Genomic DNA, 26,304 nt, shown 5'->3' with positions numbered 1-26,304 from the left:
CGGCCGTTGAAGGATTTTTCTATATGGTCTATGTAGAGATGGACCACTATAGCTGAGACTGTCTGGTTTGTTTGTGCATGGAACATCTTATTAGATTCAGACGGCAGTCCGTAAATTAGTTGTCCTTTTTAAATTTCCAAAGTGGACAAAATGTTTATTTATGTGTTGGTTTTGAAAACAGATAAATAAATGGCATTGTCATTTACAATGCCAATAGCTTATTCTCTCGCAAATGCCACACACAAACACACAGACCCACACACACACACACAGAGCCACACACACACACAGAGCCACACACACACAGAGCCACACACACACAGAGCCACACACACACAGAGCCACACAGAGCCACACACACACAGAGCCACACACACACACAGGCCCACACACACACACAGAGCCACACACACACCCACAGACACACACAGAGCCACACACACACACACACAGAGCCACGCACACACACACAGAGCCACACACACAGCCACACACACACAGAGCCACACACACAGCCACACACACACAGCCACACACACACACACAGCCACACACACACACACAGCCACACACACACAGAGCCACACACACACACAGAGCCACACACACACAGAGCCACACACGCACACGCACAGAGCCACACACACACACACAGAGCCACACACACAGCCACACACACACAGAGCCACACATACACACCCACACACAGAGCCACACATACACACACAGAGCCACTCACACACACACACAGAGCCACACACACACACAGAGCCACACACACACATACACACCCACACACTGAGCCACACACACACACATAGCCACACACACAGCCACACACACACACAGAGCCACACACACACACACAGAGCCACATACACACACTGAGCCACAGGCACACACAGAGCCGTCCATAGATGGAGGGCATGTTGCGAGCCCCCGATCATCGTCCCGGTGACCCCTCTGACTGGTCAGTACCCTGCAGCAGGAGAAAGCGGTGAGGGGGAGACAGGAGGCAGCACACTGCATAGAAGTCTAAAACATACTCCAACATTTATGAACTCACCAGTGCTTACACAAAGGAAAGGCCGCAATCTCAAAACCAACTCCCTAAACCTGTTTTGAGGTGTTTATTGAAGTGCATTTTAATAATGTCAAATATTTGGTGCGTCGCAGCAGGAAAGTGAAAATAATATACTGGGGGGAAAGCCTACATGCTACTTGCTTGGGCTACACAGACACAAGCCACTAAATTCAATACAAGTTAGATGAAAAGTTTTTTGGCCTTGTTCTATTGTTTTAACAGAAGAAAGTGTCCTCTTACCCAACAGGGTTATTTTCAATGGCATTCTCTCTGCTTTCTCTTTCGTCCATTCTCCTCTAATCCCTTCCTCTCAACCGAGCTTCCCACTCCCTCTCATACTCCTTCTCCCCTGCCCCATTCTTCTCTAACCACCCCTTTCTCCTGTCACTCACGCACACTTCTCTCTAAACACTCTTTTGCTCTCTGTCTCACACACGCATATCCTGTTCTGCTATCCCGCTCTCTCCGTGCATGCATTATCCCAGACCCTTTACAGCTACTCCGTCATGATTTTTAAAATTTCTTTTCCCATTTGTGTCACTAATTTTCCACCACCATTCCCTCGTAACCCATTTCCCATGTTCTGGTTCTCCAGCGCTGCAAATCCATACGAATGGAAACAGCGCTATGCAAATATGTCCACTCCACTGCAAACAAAAAAAACCCAAAATAAATCAATAAAACAGTCATTTACAATACCAATGGGTCTAACTTTCACAAATGCCAGACCTGATTTCATTGAAAATACTTGTTGACAGTTTAAGTCAGGAGTTTCCTACCTCCGTCAGTGAGAACTAGGGGATCCCTGTTATTCGCTTACCCATGCTGGTGCTGGGGGCGGCCATCAACTCGTAGTTGAATGAGCCCTTAAGGAAAATATGCTGGTTTATTTTTGGAAGAGTCTGGCTGGGAAAAGGTAGAAGCCAAATGCTGCTTCTTTCTGCCTTTGTCGGTGGTTATACATACTTGCTTTGGGAGAGAGTCTAGAGTAGCAGCTCGAGGAGCAGGGCGCCCCACATGAGATGATTTGCATTTGGGAACCCCTTGGCAAGGTGTTATCCCTCTCATATGATCGCTGATGCCCCTAGCTCCTTCTGTCCCTCGCCTAGTGCCTGCCCTGGAGGAGCTGCAGACAGGACAGACCAATCAACGCACGTATGATAGCAACCCTATCCCCCACTCAAAGTCAGGAAGGGTGGCTAATGGCCTGAAATCAGCTGAATGGTGAACGTGTGCTGACCTCCCACTGTGGAAGACGGCCCCCCATCACCTCAAGACTATCCCACCAATCGTTAGAAAAATGATGTCGGAAAGTACAGTCATTCACCCGGCCAAGCAATGGATGGCGAGGAGAGATAGTCCCTGACACTAACCTCTCACCCCCATCGAGAACCACACCGAGAGATGTTGAGCAGTGTTCCTCGTTCACCCATCTCTGTCCCTTTAAACTTCCAGAAACACCCCCAACCCTCCAACCGCAAGGAGGCACACTCTGCTCAACTATTTTCATAACAACTGAGACCCCATAGGGAGCCCCCGTCAGGATCTTGGGGTCCCCATCCCAGTCCGCGGCTCTCAAGCACAACTTTCCACTGCTTGGATTTAACAAAACAACAAAGGCAGCGCATGGGCCCCTTCACACCAGATGTATAGGTGTACCGGCAGCCCGCACTCCGGGTCCGCCTCTCTCCGGGAGGTAACCCGAGAGCAGGCCCAGCCGATGGATTATTCACGAGGGCTCAAGTGGGTGGGTCACAGAGAAGAGCAATGGCAGCTCCAGGTGGTGCCACTCCCAAGTGCCTGCTCTGTTGCCGCTCGTGCCCCTGACACCCCTTGACCCCGAGATGTGCCTCGACACCCCCTGACAACTCCCTCACCCTCGAGCTGGCCTCGTTGGATCCCCCCCACCAGCCACCCGTCTCCTGTGCCTCATGGGGCATCACAGCACCCACCAGGCACCAGTCAGTGTGTGCGGCTCGGTGCGACGGCTCCTGCCCGAGCACTCACTTCCTGCTGTCGCGGCTCGCGTGCCACCTCCGCAGCGCTCTATGTTGCTGATCGCCGCGGGGCTCCGGCCCCTGTAGTCCCGGTCTGCTTCCCCCCCCTCTGTGAGCTGTGGTGTCGGTGTGCGATCTCGGGTGCCGGTTTAAACTCTTCTTGAGACACCCAGGTAAGAATAAAATACTCATGTGGGGCGCTGATCACATCGTATCTTTTGCCGGGGCTTTTCATTCAGGCTTTTAGTTCCAAAATTCACTAATGCTGAATTATCGACCGCCCATCCTGCCTGCAGCTAAAGACTTGCTGCTGCAACAGGCGAGTTCCCCACTTTGCACGTAATGTTTGCACCCAGCCTTTTGTCTGTAAGCCCGTCCTTTTCAGACTGGGGGGCGTGTTTTTGACTGTTTAGATCCTTTGATGTTTTTAGGTCTTCGCCAGCTCGACTTTCGTAGGCGGAGACCTAAACACATCAAACAATGTAAGAAACAACAGTCAAAAACATGCCCCCAGTCTGAAAAGGACAGGGCTTAAAGAGAAAGAAGATTGTCACTAGTACCTCTTCTCCAATGGCTGGCTACTGTTTAGGAGGCCAGTAAATGGAGAAGAGGGGCGGGGCTTAACCCTCGCTAGTGAAAATCTCGCAAACTCGACTGCGCATGTGCGCAGTACACCAAGCGAGACCTAAAAATGTATGGAGGAAGAGAGATAAATATAGATAGATAAAGCTATATATATTACTTACTGGCAGTCGGCAGTAGGTAAATATAGTTAGAGCCATGGCGTAGATGCATCATTGTAACATTTTGCGATTTCTTAATTGCGAAAATTAAGGAATCGCAATTAAGAAATCGCAAAATGCTATGCATCAAAAAATCGCAAATTTTATAGCGATTCGGTATTTTTCCTTAATTGCGATTTACAATTTGCGAATCGCAATTAAGGAAAACCCTTCCCATTGATTCCTATGGGCCAAAAGGCCCATAAGAATGAATGGGAAGGCATTCACATTTTGCGAATTTCTAATTGCGATTCGTAAAATGTGAATGCAATTTCAAAGGTGCAGGGAGGGGTTCAAAGAACTCCTCCCTGCACCCCTGAAATTGAACTGTAAGTGCAATTTACACACACACATGACCCAAGGACATGTGTGTGTGTAAATGAAAACTTTCAAATATGCAACTAGTGCATGTTTGAAAGTTTTCGGTAAATTAGCATGAAGTTCAACTTCATGCTAATTTACCCCTTCCAAATTGTGAATTTGCAATTCCCAAAGTAATCATGCATTGCATTTAAGAAATCGCAAAATTGCGATTTCTTAAATGCAATCGCAATTTAAGAAATCACAATAAAATTGCGATTTCTTAAATTGCGAAAATAGCAAAATGCTTCATGCATCCCAAAAACCGGATTTGCATTCGCAAACGGCCGAAATTTGCAATTCGCACCGTTTGCGAATGCAAAAACCCTTGATGCATCTAGCCCCATGTATCTTAGGAAAAAGCGTTTTTAGGCTTGCCTAGATATTTGGCATTGTTTGACTAAACTTGAAAAACATTCCCAAGAATAGTGTCATGTTGAGTCTTGTTGTGCATGGAAAGTTTTGGGGTGATCCGTCAAGCAGGGTCTGAGGAAAAAAAAAAGGGGGGCATCGAGAAAAAATATTTTCCTTGCTAATTCCGATAGGAGCTTTGAACATGACTACAGCCTGAACCGCTGGATGGAATAATACCAAATATGGTAGTAAGGTAGAGTATGGTTCTCAGATCATGCTGTCAGATATTTGGTGTAAATCCATTCTGTAGTTGTTGAAAAATAGAAGGGAAAGCAAATAAGGATATCTGGGTGGAGCCTAAGCAAGCACAGATCTCATGGTGAGAACTGATTGGCTGTCAGTACGTTAAGCAGAAAGTGCTGGCAGCCATCTTGTGAACAATATACATGCAAGCACCCCATTGAAAGGCATTCCAGTTTGAGGGTCACAAAAAGGAGAAACCATTTGTTGATGGTACCATACTAAATGTAGGAATTGTAGTGCATTTACCCTGTGAAATATCCTTCTGCTGGGAGTACATCAATCATATTTGAGAGAAAACAGTTTTCTCGTCATTTTCCCATAGCGGTTACAAAAGGTGCTCCCGAAGCTAAAATGAGAGCATAATTTCTGAAAATTCACATTATCTTTCTGATAAATATGAGATGACGTCTAACATTCTCAGTAAATCATGTACTTCCAACTGGAGCAACCGGTCAGCTGATTCCCTTGTGTTCTACTGCAGAGTCCCAGAGTGTTTTAAAGAACAACTAGAGCGCTAACAGTCTTACTTATGACAAATCGAAGGCACACCTGAAGCCATCTTGAAACAAACTGGTAGAACATAAACATTTAATGTAGAAAGAAACAAAATGAGGGGTTCATTTTTTCCTTGAAATGATGGTTAGTGCTGTAGAAAGAAAAATTAGGACACATTTTAAGTGAGTTCTCAAATATCGTCCTCTTCTATTTCATTAAAACATGCCGACATGTAGAATGAAACATGCACTTTCAACTCCAGCAGCAGAACACCAGTTAACTCCCCATCAGCAGCTTTATTACAGTGTTCTAATGAGCAACTAGTGCTAACATTCTGAATTTATGCCAACTGTGTGGCACATCTGAGCGCCGCCTTGATGGGATCGAAGTGGAAAACTGAAAGATCTTGTACTGAGGACACTACAGTAAATGAGGAGATTAGGGAGCTTCATAACAAATAATTCTCGCAAGATGGCCACCAGAGAGAAAGAAGCCTGAATGTAGCACAAATATCAACCAAATGTAGCCCAATTTAGCCCAATTTCAGAAGTGTGCAAAACACCCACATATATTGGGTTTCTTTAAAAGGGCATTAAAGGGTAAACGCATAGTAACCATTCACGAATGGAGTAACAAAATAAAAAAATGAAATATGTGTTTTTATTTGCTGTGTTCCGTACTAAAGGAGGGTGCAAAGTTGAAAATGCAGCCATTAATGGTTGCTTTGTGTGACAGTGGTATTCTTAAGCTTAGTTTTTACATTTCTTGACAGTATTGTATCTATCTTATAAGACCCAAAAATAATAATTGATCAACCAATTCAATTTTCATGTGTGTGAATTACATTTAATTTTGATTAAAAAAACCAAGAAAAGGTATACGTGTATGTGAGAATGGTATAAGAGAGTATCAAAAATGTTTGAGAAAATATTGGCACTAAATGAGGAAATTTGTGGGTGGTTTTGTGAGTTGCTTTGTATACTTAGTAACAGGGGGTAGGACAGCTTAAGAGTGTATGAGAATGTGACAGTTTGTGTGATTTGAAGATTAGATGAGTGAAAAATTGGTTCACAATTTGTTGCTTTGAATTAGTATGTTGCACATTTAATGCTCACTACCTGGTGTAATTGGTAGTAAACAAACTTGTGGATTAAGAATTGGACCTTTAGTTAGCAAGGCATTAGCAGATGTGGACATATTTACATGTGTATATATAATGTGCTGTTCGCAAGGAGAGTTTTTCTGTGAATTCTGGGTGTTGTAGTTCTGTTACCCTGCTTTGTCCGATCGCTATAAAAGCACACATACATTCAGTCACTTACCTAGAAACTACCTGTGCATGCCGCAGATTCAAAGATAGTTGTAATCACATCTATATTGCTCTCTTTCCCATAAAACAGGCACTGATGTGTTAGTTTATAGCCACTTACACACATATGTAGAGAGTCATAGAGATAATAAAATATACAGCCCTATACCAGCACTTCTCATTGCACTGCTGCCGGTGTACTCCCACAATTTCTCTGGTTTGTTTACAAGAACTGACGCCACCTTCTCATTCACGCGGAGATATACCCTTTCAAACATGGAGGTGGCTTGGTAGTACACGTCCTGAGTGTGCACTTTTACTTGCAGCTTGATTTGCTACGTAAACGCTGTTTGTCAAGTCTTAAATCCACATTTCAGTCTGCACACGTCGCATGTGAGAGATGTTGTGGGTGTGCTATAAAGCAGGCTGGTTTGTGCTTAAAAGATGAGAGATCTTCATTTCAGTTCACGGAGTTATTTGTGCACTTCATGCCCCTATGCCAAGTGCGACATAGAGTTTGCCATTCCTCAAGCAACCGACATTCTGAAAAACATGAAGCCTCGGTTTCAGCTGTTGAGACAACTACAAAAGCATGTATAGATACGGTCGCTCACCACAAACTATTAATACATGCAACAGACTCAAAGGTAGTTGCAGTCACACCTACGTAGCTCTATATTGACTAAAACAGGACCTGAAGTGCTTCTGTAGCCACTTACATACACATTTAGACAGCTATAGCAGTATTATAGCAGGCGGCTGCATACTAGCCCATTTACTTAAACATATCATGGCCCTGATGGAGGCGTACCTCAACACAAGCAGACTCCAGCCTTTTTTGGAATGCCTGTTCTCTCTCTCAGATATGTAGGCAAGTCCTGGCACAATATTCTCAACCATGCAGAGAAATTGTATTTCAAAATTGGTGATGGCCACTAGTGCAGACCCTGTCTGTGCAGTGTCACTGCAAGCTTCACTTTGCATGTTATCACCCGGCCTGTCCCCAACATTGTATTGCACGCAACCTCTTGGGACGGGCGTGGACTAGGAGGTATATAATAAAGGTGACGTCAGTGCTCGTGGCTGACGGCACAGACCGTAAAAAAAAAAAGTCTTTCTGAAATGTCAAACCCATGTGTTAGCACATAAAACACTTCTAAGATATGCTGTACGTATGTCATTAAGGATGCTCGTTTGTGCTCAAGAGATTGATAGTTGTCCTTTTGAGTTTAAAGTTACTTGAGCACGTGTAGGCCTCTATGTGAAGTACTACATAGGATATGCACCCCTAAAGCAACTGATATACATGTTCACAAAAGCATAGACCCTGCCTGCTATCCAATCAGACAGCTGCAGAAGCGCTTATACGTTCAGTCACTTACTAGAAACTACATATGCCTACAGCAGACTCGAGGGTAGTTGCAGTCTCAGGTTCATAGCTCTCTAGTCCCTTGTAGACTCACTGAAGTATTTGTGCAGCCACTTAGACAGCCGTCGAGGTGTTATAGCAGGCAGTGACATGCCAGTATACTTACAAACACATCTCAGGGCACTGGTAGAGGTGCACTCCCACACCCTCTGAGATATGTAGGCAGGTGCTGACACAGCCTTCTCCCCCCATGTGCAGAAATAGTCCTTCAAACATGGGTAATGGCTACTCTAGAAGCCCCTGCTGGTGCTCTCTCACTGCACGCGTCACTTGCCATGTTATAGGTCTTTCTGAAATGTCAACCCCATGCTTTAGTGCACATAACACGCTTCTAAGATATGCTGTCGGTATACAATATAGGATGATGTTTTGTGCTTTCCAGATTGAGAGCTGTCCTTTTGATTTGAACAAGTTACTTGTGCACTTGTAGGCCTCTATGCCAAGTACTACATAGAGTACGTCATCCCTAAAACAATTGACATAGATGTTCACATAGGCATAGCACCTCCCTTTCAGTTACAGAGACCGCTACAGAGGCACTTATAAATTCAGTCACTCACCCGAAGCTACGTATGCATGCAGCAGCCTCAAAGGTAGTTGCAGTTACACCAATATAGCTCTTGTTTGCCTAACACAGGCACTTAAATATCTGTGCAGCCACTTACATACTCTTTTAGGCAGCCAGAGAGGTGTTATGGCAGGCAGTTACATACCATCATATTTACAAAAACATCTCCTGGCGCTGACAGAGGAGTACTCCTACTGACACAACCTTCTCAACCATGTGCAGAAATAGTCTTTAAAACATGAGTGAAGGCTACTAGTGTAGACCGAGTCTGTGCTCTCTCCTTGCAGGCTTCACTTGCCATGTTATAGGTCTTTCTTAAGTGTCAAATCCACTCAAACACTCATGCACCTAGTCACTGACCCACTCAGACACTCATGCACCCACTTAGACATCTACTCAAACAATTAGATAGTGATGCGCGCACTCACACTCCCAGTGAGACAGTTATGCAGGTAGTCCCAGACCCAATCGTACACTTGCACACCCAGTTACACACCCACTGAGGCACTCTTGCACTCACTCACACACTCAAACACTCATTTTCAGAGGTTACACTTAGGAAATTGAATGGTAAAAACCTTAGAAATTCACTGAAAAGGCAAAGGTTATGGGGATGTTATATTTAGGCTCACATTTCACTTGTGCAAAACTATTGAAATTCAGCAGCTATAGTCAGCTGAGCTAACTATAACTTACGCCCCTCAATGCACTGCTTATGACCTCATATATTACATCACTAATGACAAACGGCGGCCATGATCCACCTGGACCTCTCAGAAGTGTTTGACGCAGTATCACACCAACCCCTGATCAAAAGGCTTCACAACACTTAAATCCAAGGAGACGCCCTCAAGTGGATGCTTTCTTCCTCATAGGTGGAACCCAGAGAATCTGCCTTCTGCCCTTCACCTCGGAACCCAAGAACACCATCTGGGGCATCCCTCAAGGTTCATCCCTCAGCCCCACCCTGTTCAATACCTACGACACTCCCTTCACCAACGTCCTATGCTGACGATACCCAGCTCACCCTCTCACTATCAGAAGACCCGCTGACCAAAGTATGCAAGTGCAAGACGAACATTCCCAACTGGATGAGAGACGACTGCGTACAACTCAACTCACGCATGACGGAAGTGCTGATCTTTAGGAACACCACCTCCCCATGGAACTCCCCCTGGTGGTCTTCCAAACTAGGACACTTCCCCCTCCCTCCTACTGACCACGCTGCAACCTTGACATCATCTTGGACAGTGAACTCACCATGAAAAGACAGATCAATGCAGTATCCTCTACCTGCTTCCTCACCTTCCTCATGTTCCTCAAGATTTTCAAGTGGCCCCCTATTGACACCATATGCATCGTCACACACGCCCTGGTCAATAGCCAACTGGACTACGGTAATGCACTCTACGTAGGAATGACCTTGTACTCCTACCGAGCATGCAAATTATACACAACTCTGCTGCCAGACCCATCCTAGACCTCCCCAAACAGACCCACATCACCCCCACCTCAAGAGGCTCCACTGGCTCCCCATTCAGAGGAGATGCCAGATCAAGACGCTGATCCACGCCCACAAGGCCCTGCACAAACAGGGACCAGCGCACATCAACCGCTGGCTGAACTTCCACCTTCCCTCCAGACACCTGCGCTCTGCCTCGTCCACACCCCCCGCATCTGCCGCAACAACAGTGGAGGTCGCTCCTTCTCCTGACTCCCTGTGAAGTCCTGAAACGACGTACCTCTTCACCTACAGACCTCATCCTCTCTGCTGGAACTCACAAAAAGGGCTCAAGACCTGGATTTTCAACTGAGCCCCATTCAGACGCTCACCCTCACAGGTGCATAGCCGTGCCATGCACATCCTGAATGATTGATTGAGAAAGCATGAATTATGTGCAACATTGGCCCTATACCATACACATTACAGCTAGCATAGCTCACATTAACTTTCAACCAGAGATTTATAGGAACCCCCCACTGAGTATGGTGTCCAATCTGTATACAACTGATCACAGAAAGTCAAGTCCCTAAAAATAATGAATGACTAGTTCCAAAATAAATGCCCTTCTATGGACAGCTTTTATCCATATCAAGCCCCTGAAACTCACCGAACCTACATTGAGAAATCAAGTTGATATCAGTAGAGAACTGGGTACTGTAAACCATGCTTACTCTATGTAGAGAGTTTACCCTGTACCACACTGTTTGCAAACAGTGAAACTCTCACAACAACTACACCACAAAGTATTACACGCTATGCAAAAGTTGTTGAAACTACACTACGATCCCCCAAAAGTAATCTGAAACAAAATCCTAACTTTACAACTTTTGGTATCCTTGCCTTCTGTGAATACCGAAAGTCGTAAAATTAGGATTTTTCTCAGTTTAGTAGTAGTAAAGTTAGACTACTACTACCAAATGTCTTCTGTGAATACCGAAAGTCATAAAGTTAGGATTTTTCTCAGTTTAGAAGTAGTAAAGTAAGACTACTACTATTAAATGTCTTCTGTGAATACTAAAAGTGGTAAAGTTAGGATTTTTCTCAGTTTAGTAGTAGAAAAGTTAGACTACTCCTATTAAATGTCTTCTGTGAATACTGAAAGTGGTAAAGTTAGGATTCTTCTCAGTTTAGTAGTAGAAAAGTTAGACTACTACTATTAAATGTCTTCTGTGAATACTGAAAGTGGTAAAGTTAGGATGTTTCTCAGTTTAGTAGTAGAAAAGTTAGACTACTATTATTAAATGTCTTCTGTGAATACTGAAAGTGGTAACGTTAGGATTTTTCTCAGTTTAGTAGTAGTAAAGTTAGACTACTACTACCAAATGCCTTCTGTGAATACCGAAAGTCGTAAAGTTAGGATTTTTCTCAGTTTAGTAGTAGTAAAGTTAGACTACTACTACCAAATGCCTTCTGTGAATACCGAAAGTCGTAAAGTTAGGATTTTTCTCAGTTTAGTAGTAGTAAAGTTAGACTACTACTACCAAATGCCTTCTGTGAATACTGAAAGTGGTAAAGTTATGATTTTTCTCAGTTTAGTAGTAGTAAAGTTAGACTACTACTATTAAATGTCTTCTGTGAATACTGAAAGTGGTAAAGTTTGGATTTTTCTCAGTTTAGTAGTAGTAAAGTTAGACTACTATTATTAAATGTCTTCTGTGAATACTGAAAGTGGTAAAGTTAGGATTTTTCTCAGTTTAGTAGTAGTAAAGTAGGACTACTACTATTAAATGTCTTCTGTGAATACTGAAAGTGGTAAAGTTAGGATTTTTCTCAGTTTAGTAGTAGTAAAGTTAGACTACTACTACCAAATGTCTTCTGTGAATACTGAAAGTGGTAAAGTTAGGATTTTTCTCAGTTTAGTAGTAAAAAAGTTAGACTACTATTATTAAATGTCTTCTGTGAATACTGAAAGTGGTAAAGTTAGGATTTTTCTCAGTTTAGTAGTAGTAAAGTTAGACTACTACTACCAAATGCCTTCTGTGAATACCAAAAGTCGTAAAGTTAGGATTTTTCTCAGTTTAGTAGTAGTAAAGTTTGACTACTACTACCAAATGCCTTCTGTGAATACCGAAAGTCATAAAGTTAGGATTTTTCTCAGTTTAGTAGTAGAAAAGTAAGACTACTACTACCAAAAGCCTTCTGTGAATACCGAAAGTCGTAAAGTTAGTATTTTTCCTCAGTTTAGTAGTAGTAAATTTAGACTACTACTACCAAATGCCTTCTGTGAAAACCGAAAGTCGTAAAGTTAGGATTTTTCTCAGTTTAGTAGTAGTAAAGTTAGACTACTACTATTAAATGTCTTCTGTGAATACTGAAAGTGGTAAAGTTAGGATTTTTCTCAGTTTAGTAGTAGTAAAGTTAGACTACTACTATTAAATGTCTTCTGTGAATATTGAAAGTGGTAAAGTTAGGATTTTTCTAGACTACTACTACAAAATGTCTCCTGTGAATACCTAAAGTTGTAAAGTTAGGATTTTTCTCAGTTTAGTAGTAGTAAAGTTAGACTACTACTACCAAATGCCTTCTGTGAATACTGAAAGTGGTAAAGTTAGGATTTTTCTCAGTTTAGTAGTAGTAAAGTTAGACTACTACTATTAAATGTCTTCTGTGAATACTGAAAGTGGTAAAGTTAGGATTTTTCTCAGTTTAGTAGTAGTAAAGTTAGACTACTACTATTAAATGTCTTCTGTGAATACTGAAAGTGGTAAAGTTAGGATTTTTCTCAGTTTAGTAGTAGTAAATCTAGACTACTACTATTAAATGTCTTCTGTGAATACTGAAAGTGGTAAAGTTAGGATTTTTCTCAGTTTAGTAGTAGTAAAGTTAGACTACTACTACCAAATGTCTTCTGTGAATACCGAAAGTCGTAAAGTTAGGATTTTTCTCAGTTTAGTAGTAGTAAAGTTAGACTACTACTATTAAATGTCTTCTGTGAATACTGAAAGTGTTAAAGTTAGGATTTTTCTCAGTTTAGTAGTAGTAAAGTTAGACTACTACTATTAAATGTCTTCTGTGAATACCAAAAGTCGTAAAGTTAGGAATTTGTCTCAAATTACTTTTGTGAATCGGGCCCAGAGATCTAAAGGTGCTTGTAGTGTAGTGGAGAAGGAATGAGGGATTCACGTTATCGTTCTTAAAAATAAATGTTATTCACCACAAAAACGGAGAGGTAATTAAGGATAGGGGTACTGTGTCTGTTAATCAACAAGTCAGTCCAGTATGACTCTTTAGTCCTTTTTCTTCCTCAGAAGGGGGTGTCTTGTACGGAGTTCCCTTGGTATTCCAGCTCCAGCCCCGTATCTTGATTCCTCTGGGGAGTACTCCAAACAAAATAAAAAAAAAAACAAAGAAGGATGTCAGGAGGGTTTTTCCACCTTGTCAATATAGTCTGGGAAAGGGGTTGAGGGGGAAGCTAACACCAACTGCCAGCACCAGTGCTATTGGGCCTGTACGACCTGGTAGTGGTTATGTGTTTTTGTTTAATCAAATAGAATCGTGTGCTCGTTAGTGCCCTTCACTTTCCCCCAGCAGGCGTCTCCCTGGAGACTCCAACCCCTTTTCCCCAGATTGTTCCCAGGCGGCCCGTACCTTGCTAAGCCACGTCCCTCCGGAGGCGTGGCTGGCATCCGCATAGTGCTGGGTAGGGTCCGGTTCCCTCTCTGGCTCCACCTCGATAGTGGGTCGGCTCCTGGGATCCGGTGCGTCTTCCGCCTCAGTACGGTCTCACACCGTGTCTTGGGCTTCGGAGGCGATGAAGAAGGTCTGCATGGCTCCTCTTCTCGTCGGGTCCCATTCTCCCAATGCCGGAGGATGCCAAGGAACGGGTTCGCAACCCGCCCTTTCCTCCTTCAAGACGCGACGATCATGTGATGCGGTCATGTGGTTGGCTGGCTGCTCCCGGAGAGAGAGATTCTTAAAGGAGAAGCCTAATGTTTGTTCCACAGAGGGCGTCTGTAAACAAAGGAGAGGACATGGAGAAATGTAAGGGGGGAAACGATCTGCTGTGAGATCCTCAGTCTCCGTTGTATGCTGCAGTACTTCGTTACACACCCCTACCCCAGGCTGTTCCCGATCGGGGAACAGGGGAATGCAGGAGAGGAAGTCCGCATTCCCCTTGGCAGAACCTCTACGATGTCTGGCCTCAAATGAATAAGGCTGCAGGGACAAGAACCATTGTACGATCCGCAGGTTGTTTCCTTTGTTATGGCTCATCGACAACAGGGGGGTATGATCTGTGTACAGGAGGAAGTGGAACCCTCGAGGTAGTAACAGAGTTTGTCTACGGCCCATTTAATCGCAAGGCACTCCTTCTCTATTACAGGATAGCGCTTTTCCGGGGATATAGTTTGCGACTGATGAACAAAACAGGGTGTTCAATGCCCTCTTCTGAAATCTGAGATAGGGCAGCCCCTAGTCCCTTTTCAGAAGCGTCTGTCTGGAGCAAAAAGGGTTTAGTAGAGTCAGGGGACCGCAATATGGGAGAGGAGGTGATAGCTGCTCTTAGGTTGTGGAAGGCTCTTATTGCTGCCGATGAAGGATGGAGTAAGTCCCTCGTTTTTGTTTCTTTTTTTAACAGATCAGGAAGGGGAGAGGCTATTTCGGCGTATTGAGGGATGAACCTCCGGTAATAACCAAGAAGAAGGCCCAGAAATGCCCTGACCTCCTTTTTAGTGCGAGGGAATGCTGTGTGTATGATTGCCTTTACCTTTTCTTGCTGTGGTTCAATATGTCCGTCACCGAGGAGATAGCCTAGGTATTTCACCTTTTGGAACCCTACCCTTGACTTTTTTGCGTTACTGTGTAGGCCTGCTGATTGACGGGCCTGTAAGACTTGATGACAACGGTCGAGATGAAACTCCCATGTGGGGCTTTATACAACAATATTGTCGAGATATGCGGACGAATAGGCCTGATGACTTGATAGTACCTTGTTCATAAGTCTTTGGAAGGTGGCGGGTGCTCCATGTAGACCAAAGTGCAGGACCGTGAATTCGTATAAGCAAGTGGGTGTTGAAAAGGCGGTCTTCTCTTGGTCTTGTGGCCGTAGGGGCACCTGCCAGTATCCCTTCTTGAGGCCGAGGGTGGTAATGTATTGGGCATCACCTAGTTTTTCAATAAGCTTATCATCACGAGGGAGGGGATATGAGTCACACTTGGATATGGCATTGACGGCCCTGATGTCAATGCAGAATCGGACAGATCCGTCCGGTTGTTGGACGAGAACGATCGGTGAGGACCACTCACTTTGGGATGGTTTTATGACCCCTACATTGAGCATATTCTTTACCTCTTGTTTTATTGCTTCTCTACGGGCAGCAGGTTTACGATAGAGTTTTTGTTTTATCACTACCCCAAGCTGAGTAGGAATGGTGTGTTCTGCTAGGGTAGTCTTTCCCAGGAGATCAGAGAATAGAGGAGAAAAAGGGAGGAGAGTGTGTTGTAAGGATTCCCTTTGCTCTGGACTAAGTTTGGGGTTACCCAACAGCTTAGATAGAGTGGAAGAGGAGTCTTGAACAGGGATAGTGGTATGAAGATCCTTGGGGAGTGGTCCTAACCATTTTTTAATAGGTTTATATGGTAAAGTTGAGACTTTTTTGGAGTGATCTGTACCTTGTAAGAGGTTAACCTGACTTTATCCATGATCTTATACGGCCCTTGCCATTCAGATCTCGCTTTAGAATGGCTAGAGGGTAGTAAGACCAAAACCCAGTCCCCTACTCTGAGGTGTCTCCATTTTTTTCCTTTATCGTAAAAGGCTTGTTGCTTGGTTTGGGCCCGTTCTAAATTAGCATCAGCAAACTCTTGTAACTTGCGCAAACGGTTACGTAAAGACTGAGTGTAGTCCAGGAACGTTTTCGTTTATTTTTACTCTTCCTGTTCCCATACCTCGTTGGTCATTTCTAGAAGGCTACGGGGTTCCCGACAGTATAGGAGTTGAAATGGGGAACATCTCAGACTGGCCTGACTGGCCTGAGTCTGGCTCCCGATGACATATAGGGCCAGAGGGAGGAGCATGTCTCATTCCGTGCCTTCAGCGCTTAACAGCTTTTTTAATGTGAGTTTTAGGGTGGCATTATACCTCTCACACAACCAATTAGTTTGTGGGTGGTACACAGACGTTTTTATGTGGGAGATGTTAAGGGTTTTACAAATCTGTGCCATTAATATAGATACAAAAGGGGTCCCTTGATCCGTGAGTATTTCACGGGGAAACCAACTTGGGAAAATAGTTCTAGTAACTTGTCGCTGATATTCATGGTGGTGGGGCACGTATGGAAAATGCTTCAGGGTATCGTGTGGCATAGTCCACAACGACCGAGGCATATTCATTTCCTTTTTTGGTTCTAGGGAGGGGGCCGATGAGATCCATGTCTATCGTTTCAAACGGTTTCCCAAGAATGGGAACCGGTTGTAGGTGAACGGGAGGAGGTTTATAGGGGTTTTCTTCTGGCACGCCTCACATTCCTGACAAAATCTAGGAACATAAGAGAAGATTCCTGGCTAATAGAAATGACTGAGCAGCATCTCTGTTGTCTTTTGTGCTCCCCTATGTCCTGCTAATAGATGAGAGTGGGCATGAAACAGTACTTGTTCTCTAAAGGATTGTGGAACTACCAATTGAGGGGGTTCTCCCTGCTTTCCTGCTCTATATAGTAAGTCATTGGAAATACAAAACAAAGGATATGTAGGATTTGGTGAAAGGGCAGATTGTTTAGCATGTGCCCAAGCGGAAGCTAGGGTGGGATCATGAGTCTGGCTGTACCTAAAGCTGTGGTCAGATAGCCAGGGAGCCTGAGTGAGAAGGGCCTGATGGGTAGAGTCTTGGGATTGGAGGGGTTTCATGGTATCCCGTAACAAAGTAAGAAATGACGGATTATCTTGCCCGATAATTAATTGTTCAGGGAGATAAGGTAGCACACCGAGCTTGACTTGTAACACCCACCCTGTTGGTAAGGTAATGGGGAGCTGCACTAGGGGATATATATGCGGATATCACCGTGTACACACCTGATGGGCACTGTTTCGTGGGAAGGGGGTATTGGGGTGTTAAGGAGTGACTGCAAGATCACCGACTGTCGACAGCTGGAATCCAAAAGGGTCTGTACAGTGGCACCTTGCACTCGCACACTTACATAGAAACTCGGTCCCATCTCCTCGGTGTATAAGATGGGGCGGGGTATGCAATTAATGTCCATCGGCTCCTCTGGGGGTTTCTTACGGGGACACAACCTGGCGATGTGGCCCCAATCACCACACTCTAAGCACTGCGGTCCTCGGGCAGGGAGAGGTTTGGGGCGATACTGGCGAGATTGTACCGGGTAAGGCAGGGTTTTTGTGGATTTCTTTTCTGTTTTGTTAGGGAGGGCGGGAGGCCGTGTGGGTTTGTCTGTATCCCATGGTAGAGATCGTGGTTGGGCTCGATAGAAGGAAGTGGCTACTTTTACTGCCTGTTCCACTGTCAGGGGTTTCTTTTGTTTTAACCATCTCTGTGTGGAAAAGGGATGTGCTTCTATAAACTGCTCCAGATAAATCAAAGACATTATGTCTTCTTTAGTGTTTGTTTGTGGTTTCAGGCACTTGTCTGCGGCTGCCTTAAGTTTGAAAAAGAGGGTCTTTGGGATGTACATAGGGGTTCCTCTCTCTCTCCTAAACTTTACCCTATAGGCCTCTGCATCCATCCCAAGATGATCTAGGATTATTTCCTTTATATCATTATAGGGAGTGTTACCGCTCGCATTTGCTACCTGGTAGGCAGCCTGTGCTTCTCCTGTGAGAAGGGGGGCCAAAAAGAAAGGCCATTTAGATTCTGGCCATCCCCAGGCTTGGGCGGCCCTTTCTAAGTTTAACAAAAAATGCGTCTGGGTCTTCCCCCGGAAAATACATTTGTAGGGACACATGTGGGCCTGTCCCTGGTCAGTCCTGTAACTGTGGGGCCAGCTGTAATCTGTCATCGGCACCCTTTTCCAGGCGTTCTGCCGGATGACTCATAGTGTCCTTAAACATGTCCCTGTCTGCTTCGGCTGACGACATCTGCTTTTCCACCTCCCATTCAAACTTCTCCTAGCCACAAATCCACTGTTGTATGAGGTTCTCCATACTGACAGTCTATGGAGGTGATCCCACTTCTGACACCACGTGTAGTGTGGCGGAGAAGGAATGAGGGATGCACGTTATTGTTCTTAAAAATAAATTTAATTGGCGACAAAAGCAGAGAGATAATTAAGGATAGGAGTACTGTGCCTGTTAATAAACAAGTCAGTCCAGTATGACTCTTTAGTCCTTTTTCTTCCTCAGAAGGGGGTGTCTTGTACGGAGTTCCCTTGGTGTTTCATCTCCAGCCCCGTATCTTGATTCCTCTGGGGAGTGCTCCAAACAAAATTAAAAAAACAAAACGAAGAAGGATGTCAGGAGGGTTTTTCCGCCTTGTCACTATAGTCTGGGAAAGGGGGTGAGGGGGAAGCTAACACCAACTGCCAGCACCAGTGCTATTGGTCCTGTGCGACATGGTAGTGGTTATGATTTTTTTTAAATCCAATCCAATCGTGTGCTCGTTGGTGTCCTTAACTTTCCCCACCTGGCGTCTCCCTGGAGACTCCAACCCCTTTTCCCCAGATTGTTCCCAGGCGGCCCCGTACCTTGCTAAGCCACGTCCCTCCGGAGACGTGGCTGGCATCCGCGTAGTGCCGGGTAAGGTCCAGTTCCCTCTCTGGCTCCACCTCGATAGTGGGTCGGCTCCTGGGATCCGGTGCGTCTTCCGCCTCAGTTCGGTCTCCCACCGTGTCTTGGGCTTCGGAGGCGAAGAAGAAGGTCTGCACGGCTCCTCTTCTCTTCAGGTCCCATTCTCCCAATGCCGGAGGTCGCCAAGGAACGAGTTCGCAACCCGCCCCTTCCTCCTTCAAGACGTGAGGATCATGTGACGCGGTCACGTGGTCGGCTGGCTGCTCCCGGAGAGAGAGATTCTTAACCCCTTCGCTACGGCGGCTATTCCGCCGCAGTGCTAAGGGGTGGAGCGGCCGCGCGGCGGTTCCGTGCTTGTGACGGAAACGCTCCGTCACGGCTCGTGGGTGAGCTGTGCTTGTGACAGAACGGTTCCGTCACGGCCCCGCCCATTCTTTAGAACGTCAGCGCAGGCGCAGAATTCGCTCCCACCCGTGGCCCACCCGTGGCTCGTGACGGAACGGTTCCGTCACGAGCATGGAAGAGGTTAAAGGAGAAGCCTAATGTTTGTTCCACAGAGGGCGTCTGTAAACAAAGGAGAGGACATGGAGAAATGTAAGGGGGGAAACGATCTGCTGTGAGATCCTCGGTCTCCGTTGTATGCTGCAGTACTTCGTTACCGTGCTAACCTGAACCTTGTACTACCTGCAGCCTTAATACTGTGGTGAAAACTTTACAGATCGCCCGTTCTCTCAAGCAAAACAAGCACAAGTACATAGGCTAATACCCGGTGCACACAGTCTTCTTTGTTATATAGAAATTGTCATGTTCACATGATTCTGTCTAATAACTCAAGGCTGCTTCCCAAAGCTAGTATCTACTATAGCCTTAGCGCCCAACATAGAGGGGTCTACCAGCCATTAAAGGCCGCTCCAGCGTTAAAGGCCTGAGCCAAAGGCAATGACTGAAGTCCATGACTGCGTCCACCCTGCTGCAAGGACTGAAGTCCGTTGGCTTTATACAAGTACACTTGCAGCTTTCAGATACAATCTCAAAGATTCAGCCGTTATCGCAGTATGTCCGAAGGTCATTGGCATAGCAGTGCCGTGCAGTACGGCTGATTTTTGCCTCATTTTACGCTTACGCCATGTGTTTTCTTGCACAAGAGGCTCCATTAGACTGGCCAGAAGGGCATTCAGGCAGTGCAGATGGACTGGACTGACAGGTCAGTGTGTGGGCCGGTTTTTTGTCTGTTTGTGAGTGTGTTTGGTGGTCTGCTGGCCTGTCTTGTATTGCTGATTTTCCTGCTGTTACCACAAACATTGCCTGGAGTCTCCCATGGCCCGAAATGCAAATGGACAACGTTTTTAGCTTTCTAGGTCACTAATAAGGTCCACTTTTATGTTGGTGCCCGGGTCTGTTTCCAAAAGTGTTATTTTTAAAGTGCTTGAGTTTGCTGACGTGCTCCGCCTTTCAACACAATGACTTTAGCTTCACCTCGTGTTAGGGATGCTGCATGCGGAGTCTTCCGGGTACATCACTGTGGCCTGTCTCTTCCTGAGGTGTGGGTGCATGGTGTGGGGGGGAGGGGTCGAGACTGGTGTGTCTGTCACCCCAAGAAGGCGGGCTTCCTTGCCATACAGCAGGGCCCCTCCTCCTCCTCCTCCCTCTAGAAGTCCTTGGCATCACTTGATGCGTCCTCAACCGTACCATAGGAAATATTCAGAAAGTGTTGAGTGTGGCTCATCTGTTGTCGTCTAGTGAGGGTTGTACCTTGTGCCCACACATCACTCACACGAGGGTCCGCAAACACCTGCAGAGCTTCGGTAATCACAAAGGGCCCCAGAAGGTCTGAACAGGCTCCGTTGATGCCCCCAATGGTCCTTTCCTGACAGCAGCACAACCTCGAGGGGTCAGTAGTCCTCAAGAGGACCCCACCGTGGACTCTAAGACATGAACCTTGCCACTTCAACCGCATGAGGGCGCCGCAGTGGCCTTGGAATAAAACTGAACACCAAGGGTTAAAGTGTGTGGTCAGGTCCACCACTTGCACAACCTGTTATGTTTTGTTAATAATTTATACCTAAAATGCTAAGTACAGCAAGCGTGATGACCTGCTGTGGAGGGTTTCAGGATGATTTCTCTAAATGTTGAGAAGACTGTTAGGTCTTGGTGTTAAGTTCTACTTTTCAGGGCCCTACAGACAAGTAGTCCAATACAAGACCAACCAATGGGAAGCCAGGTCTTCTGTGTTTTTACTGTTTCTTGAACCTCTACAGCGCACCCCATTGCTGGAGGGAAGGAAATTCCAGGGTTTTGGGGCCACTATCGAGATAGGTAAGTGGCCCATTCTCACTGTTTTGGAGGGGAAACCATAAAAGAGACAACGTTGCCAATCTAAGAGCTAGGCCAGGGGTTCCCAACCTTTTCTATGCCTTGCACCCCTCAGAGATGTTTGATTAATGCTCGCACCCCTTTCAAAGGTTTTGTCGGATTCCTATTATGCATACAGTACATACTTTCCCTCTTTGTCACACCCCTTGAAATGCCATCTCTCATCCTTTGGGGGTGCAGGCACCCCGGATTGGGAACCCCTGAGCTGATCGGTGGCTCAGCAGTCAGCGGGGGTAAAGAGTCATACTCCAAACTCACTCGTGCTGAGCACAGAAAGGCGGGCAGTGGACTCAGAATGTTGCAGACCTTCGGTGCAGAGGTTTGCATCTCTAGAGCAATCACTGCGCATCGGTGTTCGAACACAAACAGCAGTCCGCATGCCTCAATCGAAGTATAACGTTCCTTTGAATGGATACAGCTATTTCGGAAGGCATCGGGCACATGTTTCTTTATGGCCCGCCGCATCCTTGCTGGGCCGGACTGGCCGTAGCGGGCACCAGGCATTTTCCTGGTGGACTGAAAGGGTGGGGGCCAGTTTTCAAGCAATGGGGGTCGATTTTGCAGCAGAGCCGCATTATCGGCCCCCTGTAACAAAAGCAACAGGAGTGGGGCTATAGCGGAAGCACTGCTGCTCTTCGGTAGCATCCCTCCCCCACCACCCCCACCCTCCGGCCGGTGCTGCAGAACTGCCAGGGCTGGTTTGTGTTCCCAGTCCCCCCGTCTTTTCTAAGTAATAAAGATACTTTGTTGCTGCATCTGGGACCTTGACTCCGGTTCTTAGAACCTTAGAAACTGTTTACCTTTCCTACAGGCATGTTTGAGGAGCAACAGAATCTGAACACAGAGAATTCTTCTCATGACAGAGTGTCTTCTTTGAAGAAACAAACTTTGATAGTTCAAAGTATTAAATCTGAAGTCTCTTGAAAGTTATAGACTATAATATTTAGTTTTAAACAACCAATCAGGCGGTACTTGTATAGCGTGTCTTATCACCCCTGAGGGTATCAAGTAAGCCTGGGCGTAGTTCGCGAAGTAGCGCTACGCGAAGTGCACTTCGCACTACACGAGCTACGCGTAGCACTACGCGAACTGCGTAGTGTGCTGTTTGCGATGATTGCACAGTGCCAGATGCTTGTCCACACTGTGCAATCATTGAAAACAGCATCTTGCACAGTGCGAGCTATCTTTTACTGTCGCTCGAGTAGATTTTTACTCAAGTGGCAGCTTTCTCAACGCGGACTGGTAGTTTCTCTTCATGTGCAGTCGGGAGCATACCTGACCACTCTCAATGAGAAACCTGACCTCCCCGCATTGAGAATCTCAGCGGGATGTTTATTTACCATGCTCACGATTGGCAACTTGATGTTGCTGATCGCGAACGAAAAAAAAGTGTCGCCGGGATGTCATTTTGCTCGCACACGGTCGCCAACTTGACGTTGAGGACCACGAGCAAGCAGAAAAATGACTGCTGCACTACGCTACGCGTGTTTGCACTGTGCTACGCGCAATTTGCGTAGTGCGAAGTAGCGCAAACTTCACAAACTACGCAAGCGTAGCGTAGTGCTTTGCTCAGGGTTAGTATCAAGACGCTGGGCTGCAGGTCTCCGTCGAAGAGCCAGGTCTTGAGTCCCTTCCTGAAGACTGTCAACGAGGCTGATGTACAGAGGGGGAGGGGAAAGCGCTCCAGAACTTGGTGGCGAGGTGGGAGAAGGAAGCATTGTCCAGTGAGGGAGCGGCCGATGTGCTGGGTCTATGCAAGGGTGAGGTGAGCAGAGCGGAGGTTTCTGGGTGGTACGGGGAAGTTCACGAGTTGCTTCAAATACGCAGGTCCTTGGTCATGGGGGGCTTCGTAGGCGTGAGCCAGTAGTTTGAACTGGTATCTCTTCTGGACGGGGAGCCGGTGGAAGTCTCAGGTGCTGGGTGATGAGGATCCTCTTGGGCAGGTTCACGATCAGTCTGGCTCCTTCGTTGTGGATCGTCACGTAATATTACGTGAAGTTACGGAAAGGATGTCTCTTATGTTAATACTCTTGACATATTCATGCTGTAGATACTGTATTTGGAGTTGGTGATGTTTAGCTAAGAAATTAATTGGTATTCATTCTGGAATGCGTGACACCGATGAGTGTTTTTTGCATTAGCGTTTTCCAGGCTGTCTTGAATATATTCTCTCAAACAAATGAGAGGGGCTCTATTTTAACCAAAAGGGAATAGAGCACCAAATTACTGTAAAGTAAAGAAGAATTTTTCCCTTTAGGTAAACCGTATACCATCAGAGTCAAACACATTCAGTCAATACACTTAGCCAAAATCACTCACCTCAAAGAATTAACTGCAAATTGTACATCCTGTGAAATACTTACAAAGAAAAATTAATACATGAATTATATCAAACAGACTGTTAAGTTTCCGACTAAAAAACATTTATCTGAATGTGCAATAAATATAAATATAGAAAGCTTTAAAAAACTTTAAAAAAAACAAGGGTACAATCATAGAAATTCATAAGACTACACAGGAGAAAGGGAAAGACAGTCAACTTTGTCTTATCAATGTTAATTTAGACTCTCTTGGGACAACACAGGGTTGGGCTTTCTTTCCCTATGACCCGCCACTTGTTGACCACTCCAAATTTAACAAATGTATAATGCGTTGACGCGTTTCGGGGGCTTTCGTTGTTTTTCTTCTTTCGTTGGTTGACCTTCTTCAGGACAATAAGTAATTACTTCTCCTTATCTTTGGTATTACCTAATACAGAGATAAAACATGCCTTTACCTCATGAATATATATACACCCTTTACATGCTGCGTGTATCAATCTAAAAACATTATTATTTCCTATCAACACAAGGATACATCCATATTTTTTAACAATGTTTATCTCAATTGAATACCACTTTGTCCGTTGGTTTTAATCTAAAAAAACACACATCACATGTTGTCTAGTTCCTAAGTAACAGTTTAGCTACAACAAAATCCTTTGGTTTTTTTTAAAAGAATCCCCACGAAGCCCACATTTTTACATTGTAAGTGTTTCACTGACGTCAATCAGTATCAACCCACACTTCTTTTCATAGAAAACAGAAAGGCTTTTAGTCAGAAAAAGACACTGGGTGCACAACCTAAAATGAACACACTAATAATAACTTGGCAAGTAAGATGGTGCAACTGGGTGAGTGGAGAGCCCTAGAACCACTCAATGTATGGTTGAAAACGACCAAATGACATGAATTCCAAGATACCCAATGCACTCAGGAGTAAAACAATGTTCAATGACATTCAGCAAATAAATGATGTACAAAGCGACAGAGAGATGTAGGAATCTCCAGTGGGTGAGTAGTCTGGTGGAGTCCTTTATTAAGTGAAACAGCCAGCCGACACGTGTTTCATCGCTATTGCGAATCCTCAGGGCTATATGTGGCTGTGGAGCACCAGAAGGTCGCTCAACTGGTGATACTTCCGACCCAGCCGGGCCCGTGACCATAGAGTAAGGCAAAATCAGTAAAGAGGCTGTCGACACCAGGAGCACAACGAGAGAAGTACGCGGCAACGCTGGTACACATACCGGTAACGGGCGTGTTTACACAGAAGTGGGTCGTACCCGACTCGGAGCTGCACAACAGCAGCGTGTAACCACGAGAGATATTGATACTATTTACGCCCGAAAACATTTTCATATAAGTACAGATTGAAGTTTATCCACGGAACTTAGACCAAGGATTGTCCACGCATACAGGGGTCGACAGACTCTTTACTGATTTTGCCTTACTCCATGGTCACGGGCCCGGCTGGGTCGGAAGTATCACCAGTTGAGCGACCTTCTGGTGCTACACAGCCACATATAGCCCTGAGGATTCGCAATAGCGATGAAACCTGTGTCGGCTGGCTGTTTCACTTAATAAAGGACTCCACCGGACTACTCTCCCACTGGAGATTCCTACATCTCTCTGTCGCTTTGTATATCATTTATTTGTCTGAATGTCATTGAACATTCTTTTACTCCTGAGTGCATTGGGTATCTTGGAATCCATACTTCCACCCACCATGCATTCCAATTAGACTCAATCCTACTGTTCCATCCTATTTGAATAAGAGGCAACTCACCTATGCAGTCGTACATAGGCGAGAACACTGTTCAGGTTCAGCTCATCAATGGAATTGTTTTACGAGACAGACACGTAAGCTGTAGGATATAATACAATACAGCTATTTAACAGCAACTGGGCAAGCTTGTATACATCAAGCCGTTTATTACGTTTATCCCATTTCACAATGATCTGAATCATACCTACTAGATTGGTTGGTGACGTGGGAGAACGTTATTCAGTTTTACGTACTTCCCTATATCGATTTTGGCAGTTAAAATCCGGTGGCTCCCTGTCGATATTGAGTAGATCCTTTTAAAATCCTTTACTTTTGAGTACAAAATCCGTTACTTTTATCATAACAGGAATATGTTAATTACCGTTTGTCTCATCAATTGGACCGTGTGTTAGTTTCTAGTCCTTGACACAATCTTTTTAGGAAAAAATATATAAGAATCTTAATCTCATCGTTCATCAGTCTTTTCTCATTTCCTCCCTCTAACTTTCGGCTAATTGACATGTAATCTTTCCCAATTGTACATTAATTCAATTTGACTTAGAGTTATTGCATCAATAATCGTGTTGCATTTGCATTACATTGTCGCCTCTTAACTAAACTCTGTCCCCCCCAACACCCTCCCACCCTCCACGTCTCCCAGCTTCTCCGTCGTTTGGGCACTGTGTATTATACACAGGCACGTTTTTCAAACCATTTTATTAGTCGTTATTATGAATCCAACTCCATTCTATCCCAGTATATGATCTCGTGCCATTCATGGTTAGTCTATGTTGCCTCCAGATAAAATCGCTCCATATTCCCATCTCCACGTGAGTTCCAATGGCCGAAGCAGAGGGCATGAACTCGCTTGAATATATCACAGCAGAGCAGGTTGTACTCGCATTAGATTGTGGTTCTGTTTTCGCAGAGAAAGCACCTTTGTGTATACATTGATTGCATTGCAGAGATATAAAGGACTTAGAT

The 26,304-nt window shown here is 45.2% G+C and overlaps 1 protein-coding gene across 5 annotated transcripts in view; it reads left to right on the top strand.

Moving 5' to 3' along the window:
• SLC43A3 (solute carrier family 43 member 3) overlaps positions 1-26,304 on the top strand; it is a 468,756-nt gene that overhangs the window by 46,008 nt on the left and 396,444 nt on the right. Inside the window, exon 1 of one of the 5 annotated variants that reach the window (XM_086953354.1) lies at positions 19,933-20,068. The exons of 2 other annotated variants lie outside the window; for them this stretch is intronic. The gene's annotated coding sequence lies outside the window, so the exon portion shown is untranslated. Of the gene's footprint in view, positions 1-19,932; positions 20,069-26,304 lie in introns of those variants that run through there. 2 more of the 5 variants (XM_086953360.1, XM_086953364.1) reach the window with 2 other exon arrangements.

Source organism: Lissotriton vulgaris, chromosome 1_2, assembly GCF_964263255.1.
Source record: "Lissotriton vulgaris chromosome 1_2, aLisVul1.2, whole genome shotgun sequence".
In the NCBI taxonomy this organism is placed as follows: Eukaryota; Metazoa; Chordata; class Amphibia; order Caudata; family Salamandridae; genus Lissotriton; species Lissotriton vulgaris.
Note: the sequence above shows the minus strand (reverse complement) of the source record. Positions and strands in the feature narration are given on the sequence as shown.